Below are 17,534 nucleotides of genomic sequence, written 5' to 3'. Positions count from 1 at the left end.
CTCTATGTTCACATGCAGGAGAAGGGCTTTGAAAACATCACAATCCACCAGAAGGAGACGGAGAATCTAAATATTTACAGGCTTCCAGAGCAGCAGCTGGCCTGTGGCTCCCACCTTCTACCCCACGTAGAGAGCTGCCTCCTCCGAGGGGTCTGGGTCAGCCCCAGGTGGACTCGCCAGCCCCGCCGTGCACTTCATTCTCAGCTCAGTGGGGAGGTGGGGCATGTCCAAGGTAGGGGCGGGAGGGTCTTGGCAGGCTGCTCATCTGTTTGTGGCCGTGCACGTGGCGTCTGTGCGTGTGCATGTGTGTTCACATGTGTACCAGTAAGACAGAGAGAACCCCTGAGGCGGAGACGCGGAGGGGAGGGGTGACGCGCCTGCAGGGAGCCCAGTGAGAGCACGGCCAGGCGGGCCCCCGTGTGGGTCATCTGGGTCCATGAGGAGCCACGGAACCTCGCCCGGTCACACAATACAGCAAACATATGTATGTCGTTGGCCCGTTGGTGGCCCCCAGTCCTTGGAGGGGCCTGCAGGTCATGGCTGCTGAGACAGGGAGTTCCGGGTTTGGACTCGGAAAGCGTTGGGTCCAACTGCCCGGCCTGCTCCCCGGATGTCCACGGCCACCCTGTCATCCAGGGCCCCTACCCCGTCCCTGGTGGACATCTCAGTGAGGGGTGAGGGTAGGACCACCCAGCCAGGTGAGCCCGCCTGCCGTGTGCCTGCCGCTCGGTGCCACCATGCCCCACCCCGAGCTGCTGTCAGGCTGCGGACGGCTCAGACCGGCACTCGGACGCTCTCACCCCTCTGCTCTGCGTCGTTACTGCTCCTCCCGTGGCCGCCAAGTCAGATGACCCCTTTCGCTGTCATCAGTCCTGGAGACGCCTGGCTAGCGGGCCTGGGTGTCTGCTCGTCTCCATCTGTCGTCACCAAGGGTGGCCCACACTGTCCCCTGACCCTGTCCAGCCTCCTGGCCTCTCCTCTGAGCTGCCCTGGGCTCTGCAAACTTGAGGCCTTCCCAGGGCACCTAAGAGCTGTGCGGTTTTGGGGAAATCACGACTCTCCCTGGAAGGGCGTCCTCACCCCACTGTGACAGCATGGGAGCCCGTTACCTGCTTGGACGCAGCGTACGTGCAGCTCCTTAAATCAGGGGCCCGCGGGGAGGGTGCTTTACTCCAGGGAATAACGCTGGGCCATCTAGGAGGTCCCCACCCTCTGCTGAAGGTCGGTGGTTCCCAGCAAACCCTGGATCTGAGCCCACCAGCTGGGGCCTGAGCTGGGGTGACCTGCCGGGAGCCCATGCTGGGGTGATTTCGTCTGCACCTCCAAGGCTGACTGGGGCGGCTTCCTGGAAGTCAGGAGGTCACTCCACCTGGACGAGTCCCTGCCCACCCGAGGCTGCGAGGCCCCGCGCACGATGCTCCAGCTGGAATCTGGTGGCGGTTGGGGTTAGAGTGACAGTTAGGAATCTGGTGGGGGAGGCGTGGGAGTGGGGCGGGCCTGGCTCCTGCTGTGAGTCCCCCGCCATCCCCCCTGCCGTGGGTCTCTGGTGGGTGAGGGAGGGCCTGGGACCCTGGAGGGCGGCCGTGTGCTGAGAAGGCAGCTGGCCGAGGTGCTGCCTCCCTCACCCCTTCTCCTGCACGTCCCCTCGTGCACCCCAGGCGGGGCTTGGCACTCTCCCCACTCAAAGGCCCATTTCCTTTCTTCTGATTCAGAAGAAATCCTCCTGCAGATGTGTTCTCCTCAGCGTGTTTGTTTAGAGTCAAGTGACATGTTACAGGGAAGGGGTGATTCACAGCAGCCCTTGCTCCTGAAGCAACACGAGAGGCCCAGGCTTCCGGAGTGGAGACCAAGCCCCGACCTTGTCTCGATGGTGTGTGGGAGTGGGCAGGCGACAGGGGAGTGGACAGGCACATGGACCCAGACCTCAGCCCTGCGGGGTCCATTTCCCAGCAGGGGTGCGGGCAGGCCACTGGGCATATCCTCCTCCTTCCACTCCATGGGATGCCCTACGTGGGCCCAAGTGCCCAGACCAGGGTCACCTCTGGACTCCGATGGGCAGACGGAGGCAGGTGCAGCCGCTCTGACAGCAGGTGGGCGAGCCCCTCCCCTGTCCAGCCCCTGGTTGACCTTGGTGCTGTCACCAGGTGTCCTCTGAAACCTGGAGCTGGGACGACATTGCAAGGTTAGCAGAAGACCTTTGGAGTTATTGGGTCTTTCCGTCTGCAGTGGGAAACATGAGATGCCCTGGTGGGTTTGAGTGAGCCTGGCTCGGGCTGGGTCACCAGATATGCAGCGAGCAAATAAGACATAAAAATGAAACCTCTGTTTCCAGCTTCTGGTATTTTGTGGATATTTGGTTCCTAGCCCCTCTGACTGATTCAGACCCCGGATACCCCAGAGTGCGATGGGTGACCAGGTACCCCGGAGTGCGACGGGTGACCAGATACCCCAGAGTGCGACGGGTGACCAGATACCCCAGAGTGCGACGGGTGACCAGATACCCCAGAGTGCGATGGGTGACCAGATACCCCAGAGTGCGACGGGTGACCGGGGCCTCCATGTGGATGAAGCAGGTAGAGGAGGAGGAGCAAGGATGCGACCTTGGCTTGTGGTTTTGTGCGCCTTCCCGCCTGGTTTTGTTCTGGGGGTTGAAATGTGTGGTGTGGCGCTGGGCCGGCAGCTGCTTCCGCTTGAGGCCTGCGGGCCGTCTTCTCACCGCAGCCCCTGCCTCCTCTGTGTGAGCCCCGCCGGCTTCAGTGCAGCAGCGGACAGAGGGCTTGGAGGGGTCGTGTGGGGCTGCAGCTCAGCCTCCACGAGCCTCAGTTTCCTCCCTCTGAAACGGGTTAGGATAGTGGTGACCTCCTCAGGTGGACGTGGGGCTGCCTCAGCTGAGAAAACCCTGAGAACCATGGCACCTGGCAGCGAGCAGGCTCTCAGGAGGGTCAGCATACCTGCCGCCGTCACCGAGGAGAGCATCGTGTCGGCCTGGTGCTGGCCGCGGCTTTCACGCGGTTCACTGAAGTGTGGCACGCATGGAAAAGTGCACTCGTCGACTGTACGTGGCAGCCGGCTCCTGGGATGGGCGCCTGGTGCATCGCATCCCGATGGAGAACAAAGCATCAGGCCCCTCCAGCTGCCCCCTCCCCAGGGCGGCCACAGTCCTGATTTCTAGCAGACCTGTGGTGTTGTCTGGCCTCGAACTTTCTATGGATAGAATCTGGCTTCTTCTGTCCACACGGCATCTGAGAGACGCAGTCTCACTGCTCTGCGGTCCATCACCCTATAGATTTCCTGTGAGTCTGCCTCCGTCTGCTACTCCGTCCTAAGCGGGCTCCGTCGATGGAGACTTGGCGTTCCGGCTGGGCACCTGCGGGGTGGGCCAGCGGGTCCTGGCATAGGCACGGGCGGCTCTTCCGAAGTGCAGGCACCAGCCCCCACCGGCAGTGCCGCTGTCCCTGCTACCCACCCCCGCCGGCAGGCACCCGCCCTCCTTGGGACACGCCGTGGTGGCGTCACTTGCATTTAACAGCCGGCTGTGGTGGAGCAGGGGGTGGGGTGAGTGGTGGGGACCGGGGCCTGGGCTCTGTGTCCACCGTGGCGACCAGGCCCAGGGCCAGCACTGCTCCTCTTGGCCATTGGTTCCTGCACGTGGTATGGCCCTTCTCCCTCCGGAAAGGGACCATGTTCCTGCAGCAGGAGCCCCGAACTGGCCTTGCTTCTCCAGGTGCTTCTCCGCTGGACAGACAGCTCCCCACAGAGCAGGAGCCCCTCCCTTTGGGAGCCCTTAGGGAGAGCGGGCAGGTGGCCACCCTTTCTCACCAGGAAGTGGTGTCTGGCCAGTGGGACGCCGGCCCCGTCCTCACAGGGGCCTGTGGACTGGCTCACAGGGCCAGGGGGTGACCACCGACCACGGCCACAGGTTTTCCACGAGGAGAGAGCAGAGCCGGCCACACCAACACTCAGAGGAGGGGACTGGGATTCTGCCCGGGACTCGCCCCTCGGGTGCACATGGGCCCCGTTCTCTTCTCTGCTCAGGTGATGGACGCAGCGCAGGTTTCCCAGACTCCAGGCTCCCAGTCCCACCCTCCCCCCACCCAAGCCAGGACCCCGCTGGGCTAAAGCGCAGAGGCTGAAGTGTCCACATCTCCTTGGGCAGAGGCTGGATCCACGCTTTCTGGTGGAAGAGAGGGGGACCACCCTTCTCTTTGGGCAGAAGCTCTGAGGGGAGAGGCGGGCGGGTCTGGGACAGTTCTGCTGGGCTGAGCAAAGCCCTCCATGCTCTGGAGAGGAAGGTTTCTGCCGTCCTGGCCAGGACTACGTCCCCCAGACTCCTTTACTCTCTGGGGCAGCGATTCAGCCGAGGGATGGGACGTGGCAGGTGAGAGGAGGTGGAGGGGTGTGGCAGGGGACATTGAAGGCACATGCCAGGAGACCTTGGCCATCAGGTCTGCCCGCCGGGTCAGGTATTTGGAAATAGTTCCAGGCAGGGGCTAGAGAGAGTGCAGGGCCCAGGAGCTCAGTGCTAAAGGGAGTGGACCATGTTCCTTCTAGATTGAGGCCTTTAGGGACAAGGATGGATCTTCTCGCACCCCCTATCCTGGTCCTCCTTTCTCTGGAGACCCTCAGACCTCGGATGGGAGCTCTGGCCACTGAGGGCCTCGGGCTGTCGGTCACTTCCCTCCTGGGTGTCCAGCCTGCCTTCCTTTCCCACAGAGCTGCCCCACCTATGTGCCCGCTGAGGAGGCGGGATTTCTCCTCCTGCACTTGAATAAGCTCCCTTTCCTGGGGTCGCCTTCCTCCGTGGACTCTGTCCATAGTTGAATCTGATCTCTCTAGTGGTCCCACCCTGGAGTCTGTAGAAAATTGGTACCCAGGCAATTTGTAGGACTCACTAGATGGAGAAGTGAAAGAGAGAGAGCCCTGGCCACCAGCACGAAGGTGCTCAGCCCTTAGAACACAAGGATGGGAACACGAGCAACTGTTGCTTTTCTCAGTATGAACCAGGTGCAACCCCATGAGCAAATTCCAACAGGTGGTGGGAAAATGCCTAACAAATATCGAAAGGGCACAGAAAGTGATGCACAAGTGTGCAAAAGTGATTTTGAACTCAGGTGTGAGAGAAAAGAAATCTAGTGTAATTTTATACCCCATACCTCCTCGTTGTGTTGAAATGCTTGAGATTTTATACGTAAAATTGAACTAGTAACTATAATAAACAAAGTTTAAATATATAACTTCTTTTAAAAAATTACTTGAATTAAATTTTATAACCAGGTAAACAGCAATTAATTAAACCCAACTCACCTCTCACTAAGTTTTTACTTCTCACCACTGTTTCTTTATAGTGTGTCTTCCCTGTTCTTGAGTTTCTATTTTTTATTTATTTCTCTATCAGATAAAAACAGTCTCTGTGTCCAACAATCTATGAGTGTTTATTTTTACATATGGTGTGAAGTTAGGATTTTTACATATGATGTTTCAGATTTGTTCTCAATACATCTTAAGTTTTCTCTCATATTTTTTCAATTCATATTGTCTTCTGTACCCTAGGAAATTTTCTTGAGCTTTTCTTTGAAATGATCTGGTTTTCTGTAAAGTCCAAACTGCTATTCATTCTTTGTAGTTTAAAAATGGTGTAATATGTCAAACAAAAAGATACAGAAACAATGTTACCAACACCCATGGAGCTGCCACTTAGGTTTAATGTAAGTTGGCATTTTGTCATATTTGCTTTCTTTAAGAAATAAAACATTGTAAACAAAATCAAGCCTTCGTGTGCTCTTCTCTGATTCCAGAAGGCACTGATCCTTTAAAGAAGAGGTAATGATCCTGTTCGGCGTTAGAAAACATACTAACTGATAGCGCAACACGAATAGAGAGAAAATCCACACAATCATGATAATAGGTGCAGTAACAGCATTTGATAAAATTTGATTTAATTCAAAACATAAATTATCAGCAAGTAGGAATAGAGGGAAATGTTCTTAACCCGAGGAGCATATATATCAAACATTCATAGTTAATATTGAACGTAGAAGTGGAACTAGAACATCTCCATTGTAGTCAGGAGCAAGACGAAACTGCCCACCGCAGAGGGCGCATTTTCCAGAGGCCGCAAGACGCTCTCATCCCACCTGCTTGCAAAGGATAAGCCCCAGGTTACGCACTGTGGTTACCTAGGAGCCAGAGAGGGCAGGGCTGCTCATCCTTAAAAACAGTGTTTAAAATGCTGTTTTGTTTACTTAGTCTATATTTTTCTTTATCTTTATCTTTAGTCTGTCAGTGTGGTTTATCTTAGGTGTGTCTCATGTAAGCAGCATTAATTGAATATGATTTTATTTTATTTTCATACAATCTATTGATGTTTATCCTTTAAAATATGAGTTTAATCCACTTACAGTTACAGTAATTACTGACATATGTAACAATTTTTTTCTACCATTTTATTTTGGATTTTCTATTTACTAGGATTTTTTTCCTCTGCTTTTTTCTTTCTTTCCTGACTTCTGATGGATATATATATATATGTGTATATGTATATCTATCTATCTATCTATCTATCTATATTTCTCTCTTTCTCTGCTAGTTTGGAAGCTAAGATTAATATTTCTATATTGTTAGAGGTTATCTTAAATTTTTATCATACATTATACATTAGAAAATTTCTAAGAAACTCTAAAGTTACTCAGTATTTCTATCCTTTTCCAGAACATGAAACCTTAGTGTGCTTTAACTATTCATTGAACTCTGCCCTATCTTCTTATTATTGTCTATTTAGTTTTACCTTTTTAAAAGACTAAACTTTTCAAACAGTAATTTATTATAGATGCCACAAGTTAACTACTTTTTTTTATAACCCATGCCATTTCTTCAAATTAATTTTATTTTTGGTTGAAGTATATCCTTTAATTTTTCTTTTAGTGAGGACCTTTATTTTATTTTATTTTTTTAACATCTTTATTGGAGTATAATTGCTTTACAATGGTGTGTTAGTTTCTGCTGTATAACAAAGTGAATCAGTTACACATATACATATGTCCCCATATCTCCTCCCTCCTGCGTCTCCCTCCCACCCTCCTCATCCCACACCTCTAGGTGGTCACAAAGCATTGAGTTGATCCCCTGTGCTATGTGGCTGCTTCCCACTAGCTAGTGAGGACCTTTAAATAGAAAGGTTTTTCAATTTTTGTTGTAGTTTTCTATTTCTGATTAGCAAATCATGATGAAATGCACTATTGATAATACAAGATTATCAGTCCCAGATTCTGTAGGTCAGGAATTCAGACAGAGTACAACAGGAATGGCTTGTTTCTGCTCCCTCCATGGTGTCTGGGGCAAGACAAGAAATGCTGAGGGCAGGAATCAACTAAAGCTTCTTCACGCAACATGCATGGTGTCTGGGCTGGGGGGACTCCAAGGATGGGCCCAACCGGAAATGTTGACAGGAGCACATACACGCACGGACTCCTTACAAGACGGCAGCTTCAAGGTGGAAGTTCACGTGGTGGCTCAGAGCCCCCGGAGCAAGCATCCAGCTCCAGGGCAGGAGTGGCATCGCCTTTTATGAAGGTCCAGCCTCAGAGGCCCCATCGTGTCCCTCCCACTGTGCTCTGTTAGTGGCAGGAGCCACAGGCTCGTGCAGATTCAGAGGAAAGGGTCGTGAACAGCCGTCTCTGAGGGGAGAAGGGTCACAGAGCTGGCGGCCACGTCTTATCACTGCCACAATCGCTCTCTGGACAGAAGTCATCTGTATTGCTCCTCGGAGCAGAGTAGACTCTTCCTCCCCAGACAGGCTCATTCCATCCTTCTTTCAGTCACGCGCTGAGAGTTGAGGATCTTTTCCCCAATCAAGTCCACGTGTGAATAAGACCCCTCAGGTTTGGTTCCCCGGGGAATAGCTCCTCTTGTTTCAAAGGCTTATGGAAAAAGGGGCAAGTTGTCTTCCCCGCACACTCAACACGCCATGGTGGACAGGGACGGGCCCATCTCAGTGGACACCCCTGACCAAACGGGAGTGACATGCGAGGCACCAGTGGTTGTTACTTCCCGAGAAGTCTCAAGTCTGGCTGGGCGTCCGTCTACAGCCCGTTCGCTGACCCACCCACATCTTGGGAGAAACGTTTCCTCTCTCAGCTCTGTTCTCTGAGTCCTTGTTGGCCCCCGAGTCATCCTCGTCTCCCATAAGAGATGACCAGTGTTCGCAGATGTGTTCCTGGCCTGCTTCCTTTCTGCAGAAGTTCAGGAACCCGAAGTCTCCTTTTAATTTTGAACCACTCTGTTCCCTTTAGACTAAGCCGATATATTCCCTTAGAAACAGTGTGGGGCCCAATTCGCACGAGGTGCTTCAGCCAAAGCCACACCTAAACGTAGGTCCTTCTGCACCTTAGCAGGGCTTCCAGCTTCCTCTTTCCTTACCCTGTCGACAATGCAGTGCCGTGGAGCGTGGTACTATGCTCATTTGGAAGAGAACAGAACTTGGAGCTGTGCAGACCTGGGTTGGAATCCAAATTGCCACTGGTAGTTGTGGTCCTGGGCAAACCGCTACTATCTGAACCTTACTGTTCTCATCTGTAAATGGAAGATTCCCTTAAAGGGCACATGGAGGTGTTTGGGGCACGTAGCAGCTGGACTGCTGGCTGCGGCTGGGGCTATAACCAGCCCCCCAGGTGCCACATTGTCCAGAGGAAGAGAAAGGACGAGAAATGGGAGGAGAGAGCCTTTCTCTTCTCTCGCTCCCCGAGCATTGCAGGCCCGAGGGCACCTCTGGCTTCTCTTGGTACCACCAGGTGGAGGGGTCGCTGTTTTTGGCTACCACCTCCTTTATTTTTCTGAGAGGGAAGGAGATTTATGGAAGAAGGAAAGCTGGCTCGCCAGTCCCCGGCTCACTCTGTGAGTTCATTCCAGAGCCTCCAAGTAATGTTTGTCAGAAGCCCCTGAGCAAGCCCTGGAGAAGGGGGAGCACGTGTGAGGTCTCAGCGTTTGCTGCCTTTGTTGGAGGTCAGCTCGTTTTCTCTAACACGGAGGCGAAAGGCCGTCTCCAACTGGATCTAGGTCCCTGCGTGAGTATGCTTGCCTGTTTCACGATTGCTTAAAAGCAGGGTGATACACACGTGGATTTAAAACACATTTAGAATTTGTTTCCTTCAGAACAAAGCAAGTGCACTGAAGGGCTCTGAAAAGACAAATTAACTGGCGTAAAACATAACGACTGACAGTGTGGTGCAGGTGCTTCAGGTGCCCCATTTACCCAGTCTGGTGCTGCAACCCACCTGAGGCTGATGCCAGCAGAGAGGAGGAAAGCCCATGGGTCCGAGCAGAGGAAGAGACCAGATCTGTTCTCATGAGAATCCTGGCAGGCCAGACAGCCCTCCCTCCAGCAGATTCCCTGGAAATGAAGCTGTTTGTCAGAGATGCCAGACCCTGCCTCATGCTTTGAAAATGTTCCCTAAGCTCTGCGATAACCTCACTGGGGTCACATCTGGCTTGGAGGCCACGTACCAAACATTCCATATTTAAGGCTGAATTTGCAAGTTTGCAACAGGAGGGAAAAATACAATAGCGTGTGTCAAGAATACCCTATCTAGAGGGAACCTAAGGACATGGGATCTGTTGATCACGGCTTTGTTCATTGCATCGTATCTTGATTGGTCCGTGCGTGAGCAGCTCCTCAAAGCTTCCCCGACATCAGTGTTGTCAGCCCTACTTGGTCATGCTGAGTTGTCCTTTCTTTGTGTGTTGCTGTTTGGTTTGCTAACATTTTGTTAATTGTTTTCATTTATGCTCACTTAGGGTGTTGCTCTGTAGCTTTTCTTTAGTTTTGTAAGGGTTTGGTGTTGGGCTTCCTTTGGCCTCATCAAATGATTTGGGAAGCATTCCATGCTCCTTTGCTTTTTTTCTGAAAGGGCTTGTGGATAATAGGTAATATTTTGTCCTTAAATGTTTGTTATAATCTACCAGTGAAGCCATCTGAACTTGTCCTTTTCTTCATTGGGATGTTTTGAAGCATGAATTCTACTTCTATTCATTCTTGGGTCAGTTTTGGTGAGGTCTGTCTTTCAAGGTTTTTATCCATTTCATCATTGCAATAAGGTGGTTACAATATTCCACCATTTTTTAGTAACAGTTTTCTTAAGATATAATTCATATACCATAAAATCCACATTTTCCAACATACAATCCGGTGGGTTTTAGTATATTCACAAACTTGGGCACCATCACCATTATCCAGTACAACATTTTTACAACCCTGAAAAGAAACTCCATCCCCACTGGCAGTCACTCTCCGTCCCACACCCTCCCAGTCCCCGGCGAGCAATAATCTACTCTCTGTCTGTCACTCTCCATCCCACACCCTCCCAGTCCCTGGCGAGCAATAATCTACTCTCTGTCTGTGTGGATTTCCAAATTCTGGACATTTCATGTAGTTAGAATCGTACAGTCTTTCATGACTGGCTTCAAACACTTAGCATACGTAGCATAAATCAGTACTTCGTTCTTTTTTACGGCTGACTAATGTTCCATCATTCACTGGCTGAGTCACCACTTGATGGGCGTTTGGACTGTTGCCATATTTTAGCTGTTATGAATAATGCTGCTATAAATACTCATGTACAACTTTTGTGTGAACGTATGTTTTCAATTCTCTTGTGTGTATGCCTAGGTGTGGAATTATTGGATCATATAATAACTCTGTGTTTCACATGTTGAAGAACTACCAAACTGTTTCCAAGGTGCCTGCACCATTTTACATTTCCACCACACTTCATGAGGGTTCCAATTTCTCCACATCCGTGTTAACACTTGCTTTTGTCTGTCTTTTTGATTACAACCATCCTAGTGGGTGAGAGTGGTATCTCACTGTGGTTTTGATTTGCATCTCCCTGATGGCTAATCATCTTGAGAAATATTTTCATGTGCTTATTGGCCATTTGTACATATTCTTTGGTTAAATGTGCATTCAAATTCTTTGCCCATTTAAAAATTGGGTTATTTGTCTGTTTATTGTTGAGTTGTAAGAGTTCTTCATATATTCTGAATACTAGTCCCTTATCAGATACATGATTTGCAAATATTTTCTCTCATTCTGTGAGTTGTATTTTAACTATCCTGACAGTATCCTTTAAAGAACAAAAGTTTTAAATTTTGATGAAGCCCAATTTATCTATTTTTTCTTTCATTGCATGTGGTTTTGGTGTCACAGTATGCTGTTTTAAAAAATTACCATTGAGGGATGAATGGACAGAGCACAGAGGATTTTTATGGCAGTGAAAATGATACATTATATGAGTATATCATACTCATGAAAGTGAGTATGATACTATAAGGCAGACACATGTCATTATGTATTTGTCCAAACCCATAGAATGTACAACACCAAGAGTGAACCCTAATGTAAACCACAGACTTTGGGTGATAATGATGTGTCAATGCAGGCTCATCATTGGTAAGAAATATACCATCTGGTGTGGCATGTTGGTAACAGGGCAGGCTGTGCGTGTGTGGGGGATATAGGAACCCTCTGTACCTTGCTCTCAATTTTGCTGTAAACATACTCTAAAAGAATTGTCATTCAAAGAAAAATGATCAATTAAAATATTTTCTGATTTTCCTTGTGATTTCTTCGATTGATATGTTATTTAGACGTATATTGTTTATTTTCCAAATATCTGGGGATTTCCCAGTATATTAACATTTTTCCTGATGCAGAAATGCAGCTCTTTCTAGTTGGCCCCTGGGAATAGGAGGGTGGGGATGGGGCTCACCTTGCACAACCAAAGACCCACCAAGTAATATCCCCAGTACAGAGTCATTGCCCCTGCTGTGAATTATGCCTCTAGTGTGTTAAAGCTGCTTAGTCAGATATATTTCTGTTATTGATTTCTAACCAATTCCATAGTCTATATTATCTCAATGCTATTACTTTTATTGACATTTTATGGCTCAAAGTATAGCCTATCTTGGCGTATGTTCAATGTGGACTTGAAAATAATATATATTTTTCAAACATTAGGTATAGTGTTTTATATTTGTCCAGTAGGTTGACTGATAGTTGTTCAGGTGTTATATATTCTTACTAATATTTTCTGTCTAAGAGACGAGAGCTAAGTCTCCAACAATAATAGCGGATTGTTAGGTGCAAATATATTTAGATGTGTTATGTTTCCTTCATGAAGTAATGCTTTGATCATTACGAAGTGTTCTTCTGTCACAACTAGCACTTCCTCTCTTAAAACCTACTTCAGTTTTTATGAATAGAGCCACTCCAGCTTTCTTATGATTAATGTTTTCAAACTTCTTCATTCTTTAGATTTGAACCTATTTATATCTCTATGATATCTCCTATAAATGACATATAATTGGCTTTTACTTTTAAAAGAAATTTGGTTTGACAATCTCAGCCTTCTAATTGGAGGATTGAGGCCATTTTCATTTACTCATTATTAATAAGGTTTGCTTATTACTGCCTGGCTATTTATTATTATTTGTTTATTTTTGTTCCTCCTTTCTCACCTTTTAAAAAATAACTATTCCACTCTTTCTCTTCTATTGGATTTTTTTTTTTTTTTTTGCGGTACGCGGGCCTCTCACTGCTGTGGCCTCTCCCGTTGCGGAGCACAGGCTCCGGACGCTCAGGCTCAGCGGCCATGGCTCACGGGCCCAGCCGCTCCGCGGCATGTGGGATCCTCCCGGACCGGGGCACGAACCCGTGTCCCCTACATCGGCAGGCGGACTCCCAACCGCTGCGCCATCAGGGAAGCCCATCTAACATTGGGTTTTAACTATATATTTTTAGTGGTTGTTTTATAAATGACACATATACTTATTTTATCAGTCTACTTTGAATTAACATTCACCATTTCACTGTAATATGAAAACCTTGCAACAGTATTTTTCTATTTATCCTCTTCTGACCCTCGTTCAATTTTTTTCTTATATTTTACTTCTAAATAAATTACAAACCACAAAATTTGCTGTTGTTATCATTGTTTTTAACTCAGTTTTTTTTTCAAAATCTAAAAACCCAGGAAAATATTCTTTTATATTAACCTACAGAGTTCCTGTCAGTCAGTTTGGGCGGCCATAACAAAGTACCATAGAGTAGGTAGCTTATAAACAACAGAAATTTATTTCTCACAGTCCTGGCGGCTGGAAGTCCAAGATCAGGGCGCCAGCAACGTGGCGTACAGCTGCAGGGCCTCTTCTGGGAGCAGATGGCCGACTTCTCGCTGTGTCCTCGAGTGGCAGAAGGGGCAGACAGCTCTCTGCCATAAGGGCCCCAACCCCACTTACGAGGGCTCCACCCCAAGGCCTCACCTCTTAATGCCGTCACACTGGGAGTTAGGATTTCAAATATGAATCTGGGGGTGACACACTCACTCCGTCCGTCACCCTTTGTTTTGTTCTTCATTTTCTTCTGCAGACTTCATTCCCACCGGAGAGAGTTTTGGTTGTCACAGCCGGGGGCTGCTGCTGCTGGCATCTAGTGGGTAGAGGTCAGGGATGATGGACAGGACAGTCCCCACAGCAGAGAGTTATTTACCCCAAATGTCAACAGTGCTGCAGTTGAGCATCTGCTGTGGCTCCATGTTTACATTCAGTATCATTTCCCTTCAGTCCCCAAACCTACCTTTACTGTTTCTTGTCGTGGAGGTTCAGTTGCTACAGAGGTTTGTTTGTTTGTTTGAACTTTCGTTTATCTGAAAATTTCTATTTTGCCTTCCTTTTTGAAGGATGATTTTGCTGGTTACAGAATTCTAGATTGAAGTTGTTTTTCTCTCAGCACTGTAAGCATGTTGCCCCATTGCCTTCTGCCTCCAAATGTTTCCAATGAAACCAGCCATTTAAGAAAAGCCATTGCTCTATGTAATGCGTATTCTTCCTCGGACATATGTTTCTCTTTATATTTGGCTTTCAGCAGTTTGTGGCTTTTCATAAGATTGGAATGTTTTCGGCCAACAATTCTTCAAGTATTTTTCTTCCATTGTCTCTCTTTCCTCTTATTCTTGGACTCCAAAATGCTTGTATCTCAGACTACTTGATATTAGACTACTTGATACAAATCTTTCATTTCACAGATGTTCTGGTCATGTTTTTAAACTCTTTTTTCTCTCTTGGCCAATCTGGATAATTTCCACTGACCTTTGTTTCAAGTTCACTGATTCTGACTACTGCATTGTCCAACCTAAGCCCATCCTTTTTTTTTTTTTTTTTTTTTAGTGTTGACATTCACTTCCTAAAATATACCATCTGTTCACTCAGATTTGAAATAACTGTTTTAGTTTATTCTTACTCCAGTAACTGAACAATCAATGGTATCCCCTAAAGAATGTAATTTCTCTTAAATACAGGTCACATTTTTCTGCTTTTTGCATGTTTTATAATTGTTTTTATTGTATTCTGCAAACTGTGTAGAAGAGAATAATAAAGATGAAGTATTTTTGTTTTGTCCTGTTTGTTCCTTAGAGACTGAAGTCCGTTTCCTCTGAATGCAGTAAAGGTGCATTCAGCTAGCCTCTAGCTGAGCCAGAGAAATTGCATCTTTCTTCAGACTGAGTTAACCTGTGGATTAGCCCAGCTTCAAATCCTGAGCTATAGTCTTCTGGATCTTGTCGGTATTTGGGCCGGGAAGGGTTGCTTGTAGTCTCAACTCTATTGACTGAAAGAAAGCATGGGACTTTTTGATTTCTCTCTGCTTAGCAACCCCTACTCCAATGCCCCTTTCATGGCAAGACCTGGAGTGGGGGAGGAGAATTGTTCAGGTTGAGTCCTCCATCCTTGCCTTTGTGGCTCTTCTAGACTCCAGCTCGTGCCATCAGTCCATACTGCCACCCAAAGTCCAGCTCACAGCCCTCTGCTACCATGAAGGTTTTTCATCCATGGCAGGCTAACTCTACCCAGACCTCAGTGTGGAAGCAGGGAGCTGTCATGTCTCTCTGCTCACTCATGATTGTTTCTTTCTGGAATCCAGTTCTCAAGGCTTCCTTCTGTCTTCCCCTCTTCTTACTCTTATATAAATGTACAATTTTCATCTTGTCTTGGTTTTTCTTGTTGGCCCTATGGGAATGAAGGTCTTTCCCATTCTGATCTGAATCAGAAATCTCCTGTACTTCGTGTTTTGTTACGTGCTCTTTCCAGTCAACAGTATGTCATGGATATCTTACCTTGTGAACACAAAGAGGTTTACCTCATAATTTTAGAATTTTAAACACTTACTTTTTTTTCCAAAAGTAAATAACACAATAAAAACAATCTCTAAGTTAACCATTGTTAACTTCTCTTGTCTTCTTTTTTATTGAGAAATCATTTGCTTAGAGCAAAATGCCCAAATCTTAAGTTTATAACCCAATGAATTTTACATACATTTATACTTTGTGACCACCGCTCAGATCAAGATATAGGACATTTCGGGCTTCCCTGGTGGCGCAGTGGTTGAGAGTCCGCCTGCCGATGCAGGGGACGCGGGTTCATGTCCCGCTCCGGGAGGATCCCACATGCCGCGGAGCGGCTGGGCCCGTGAGCCATGGCCGCTGAGCCTGCGCGTCCGGAGCCTGTGCCCCGCAGCGGGAGAGGCCACAACAGTGAGAGGCCCGCGTACCGCAAAAAAAAAAAAAAAAAAAAAAATGATACAGGACATTTCCATCATGATTCCCAGTCAATACTCCCTCCCAGAGATAACCATTTTTTTGATTTCTAGCGTGATAGATTGGTTTTGCCAGTTCTTAAGTTTAATACAATTGAAAGCATATAGTGTGCACCGTGTTGTGTCTGTGAGATTCATCCATATTGCTATGTGTCCATTGTTTCACTGCTGTGTAATGTTCCATTGATGAATTACACCACAGTTGATTTATTCATCCATATTGTCATGTGTCCATTGTTTCACTGCTGTGTAATGTTCCATCGATGAATTACACCACAGTTGATTTATTCATCCATATTGCCATGTGTCCATTGTTTCACTGCTGTGTAATGTTCCATCGATGAATTACACCACAGTTGATTTATTCATCCATATTGCCATGTGTCCATTGTTTCACTGCTGTGTAATGTTCCATTGATGAATCATACCACAGTTGATTTATTCATTATCCAGTTGATGGACTATTGCTTCCAGTTTTTGGTTTGTTATGAACAAAGCCAACATGAACGTTCCTGTAGGGTTTTTTGGGGGTAGGTATATATGCAATTTTTTCTGATTTTACCTTGGGCGGACTTGTCAGTTCATAGGGAGATGCATCTATAGCTTCAGCAGAAACTGTCAGTTTTGCCAAGTGATGGCGCATTTTACACTCAGCCGTGTGTGAGAGTTCCGGCTGTTTTAAAGCCTCGCCAGCATTTGGTATTATCAGTCTTTTTAGATTTCTGCCATTTGGTTGGGTGTACAGTAGAGCCTCACTGATTTTTAACTTGTACTTCCATGCTTGTGTCCCATTCTTTTTTTTTTTTTTTTTTTGAGTAGGATACATCTTCCTGAGGGCTCTTTTAAGCAAGGCATTTTAAAGAAAACAGTTTTGCTGCTGTCACTGCAGCAAAGCAGACCAGCAACAGCAGAAGCCAGTCGGAGGAAGCTACACAGCTAAGAAGTCCTCCTGTAGACTTTAGGTCTTGCAGTCAGTCCCGGTCATCCATCCACCCCACGTGATTCATGCTGCTAAGATGGAAATCAGAAACCTCCGTCATGGGGATGCCTTTTCTCTGCTCATGTCAGGGACATCTCCTACATTTAGACTTGGAGGAACTCTTTCCTTTTTAAGTTCCTGATATTGAGAGAGCTTTGAGTCCATCCAAACACTGGAAGGTTAGGAAAGATTTGATTTGATCACCAGTGAATGACACACCCAGCCCAGAAACCATTCTGAAACCCACCCTAGACTGTGGTGAAGTGCCCCGAATTCAGGCATCCTGGATTCAGATCTTGGGCCCCCAATTTTTTAACCATGCCAGTTTGGGTAAGTACCTTTAACCTGTCCAGGACTCATTTTTCTCATCTGCTAAGTATGGAAAGGAACGGGAGTCATTTTATAAGGTGGCTGTATCAGAGCACTTAGAACAGTGTCCAGCAATAGCCCACAGTAATGTTGACACAATTATATGATTGTGGTCTTCATCCCTAACTGAATCTCCAGTGAGAAGCAAGGTGCAGACCTGTGAGAGACGCTGACCATGTGACACACAGGGCGCTATCAGTGGAGTCATCACCCCACAGGCTTGGAATCAGGCAGCCTGGGCTTCATATCCGGGCTCTGCCCTCAGTTTTCTCATCTGTCCAACGAGCACGTTCAAGCCTGTCACACGGAGTGCTGTGAGGGTCACACCACCTAAAGGACAGTAAACTGCTAGGGCTGCGTCCGTCCCGCACATTGTGAGTCCTCACATAAAGGTTACCGGTGCTGGACCAACCACCAGGAGATGCAAGCGCTTCAAGCCCACAGGCTCGGGGTCCGAGGCCGAGGGTTTCCTGTTCCTTCTGAGAGACCCACCTTGTCCAGGCGACCACCCCTGCGGCCGCAGGCCCAGGCCCAGGACAACCCGCC

The sequence above is a fragment of the Lagenorhynchus albirostris genome, chromosome 5 (assembly GCF_949774975.1).
Source record: "Lagenorhynchus albirostris chromosome 5, mLagAlb1.1, whole genome shotgun sequence".
In the NCBI taxonomy this organism is placed as follows: Eukaryota; Metazoa; Chordata; class Mammalia; order Artiodactyla; family Delphinidae; genus Lagenorhynchus; species Lagenorhynchus albirostris.
Note: the sequence above shows the minus strand (reverse complement) of the source record.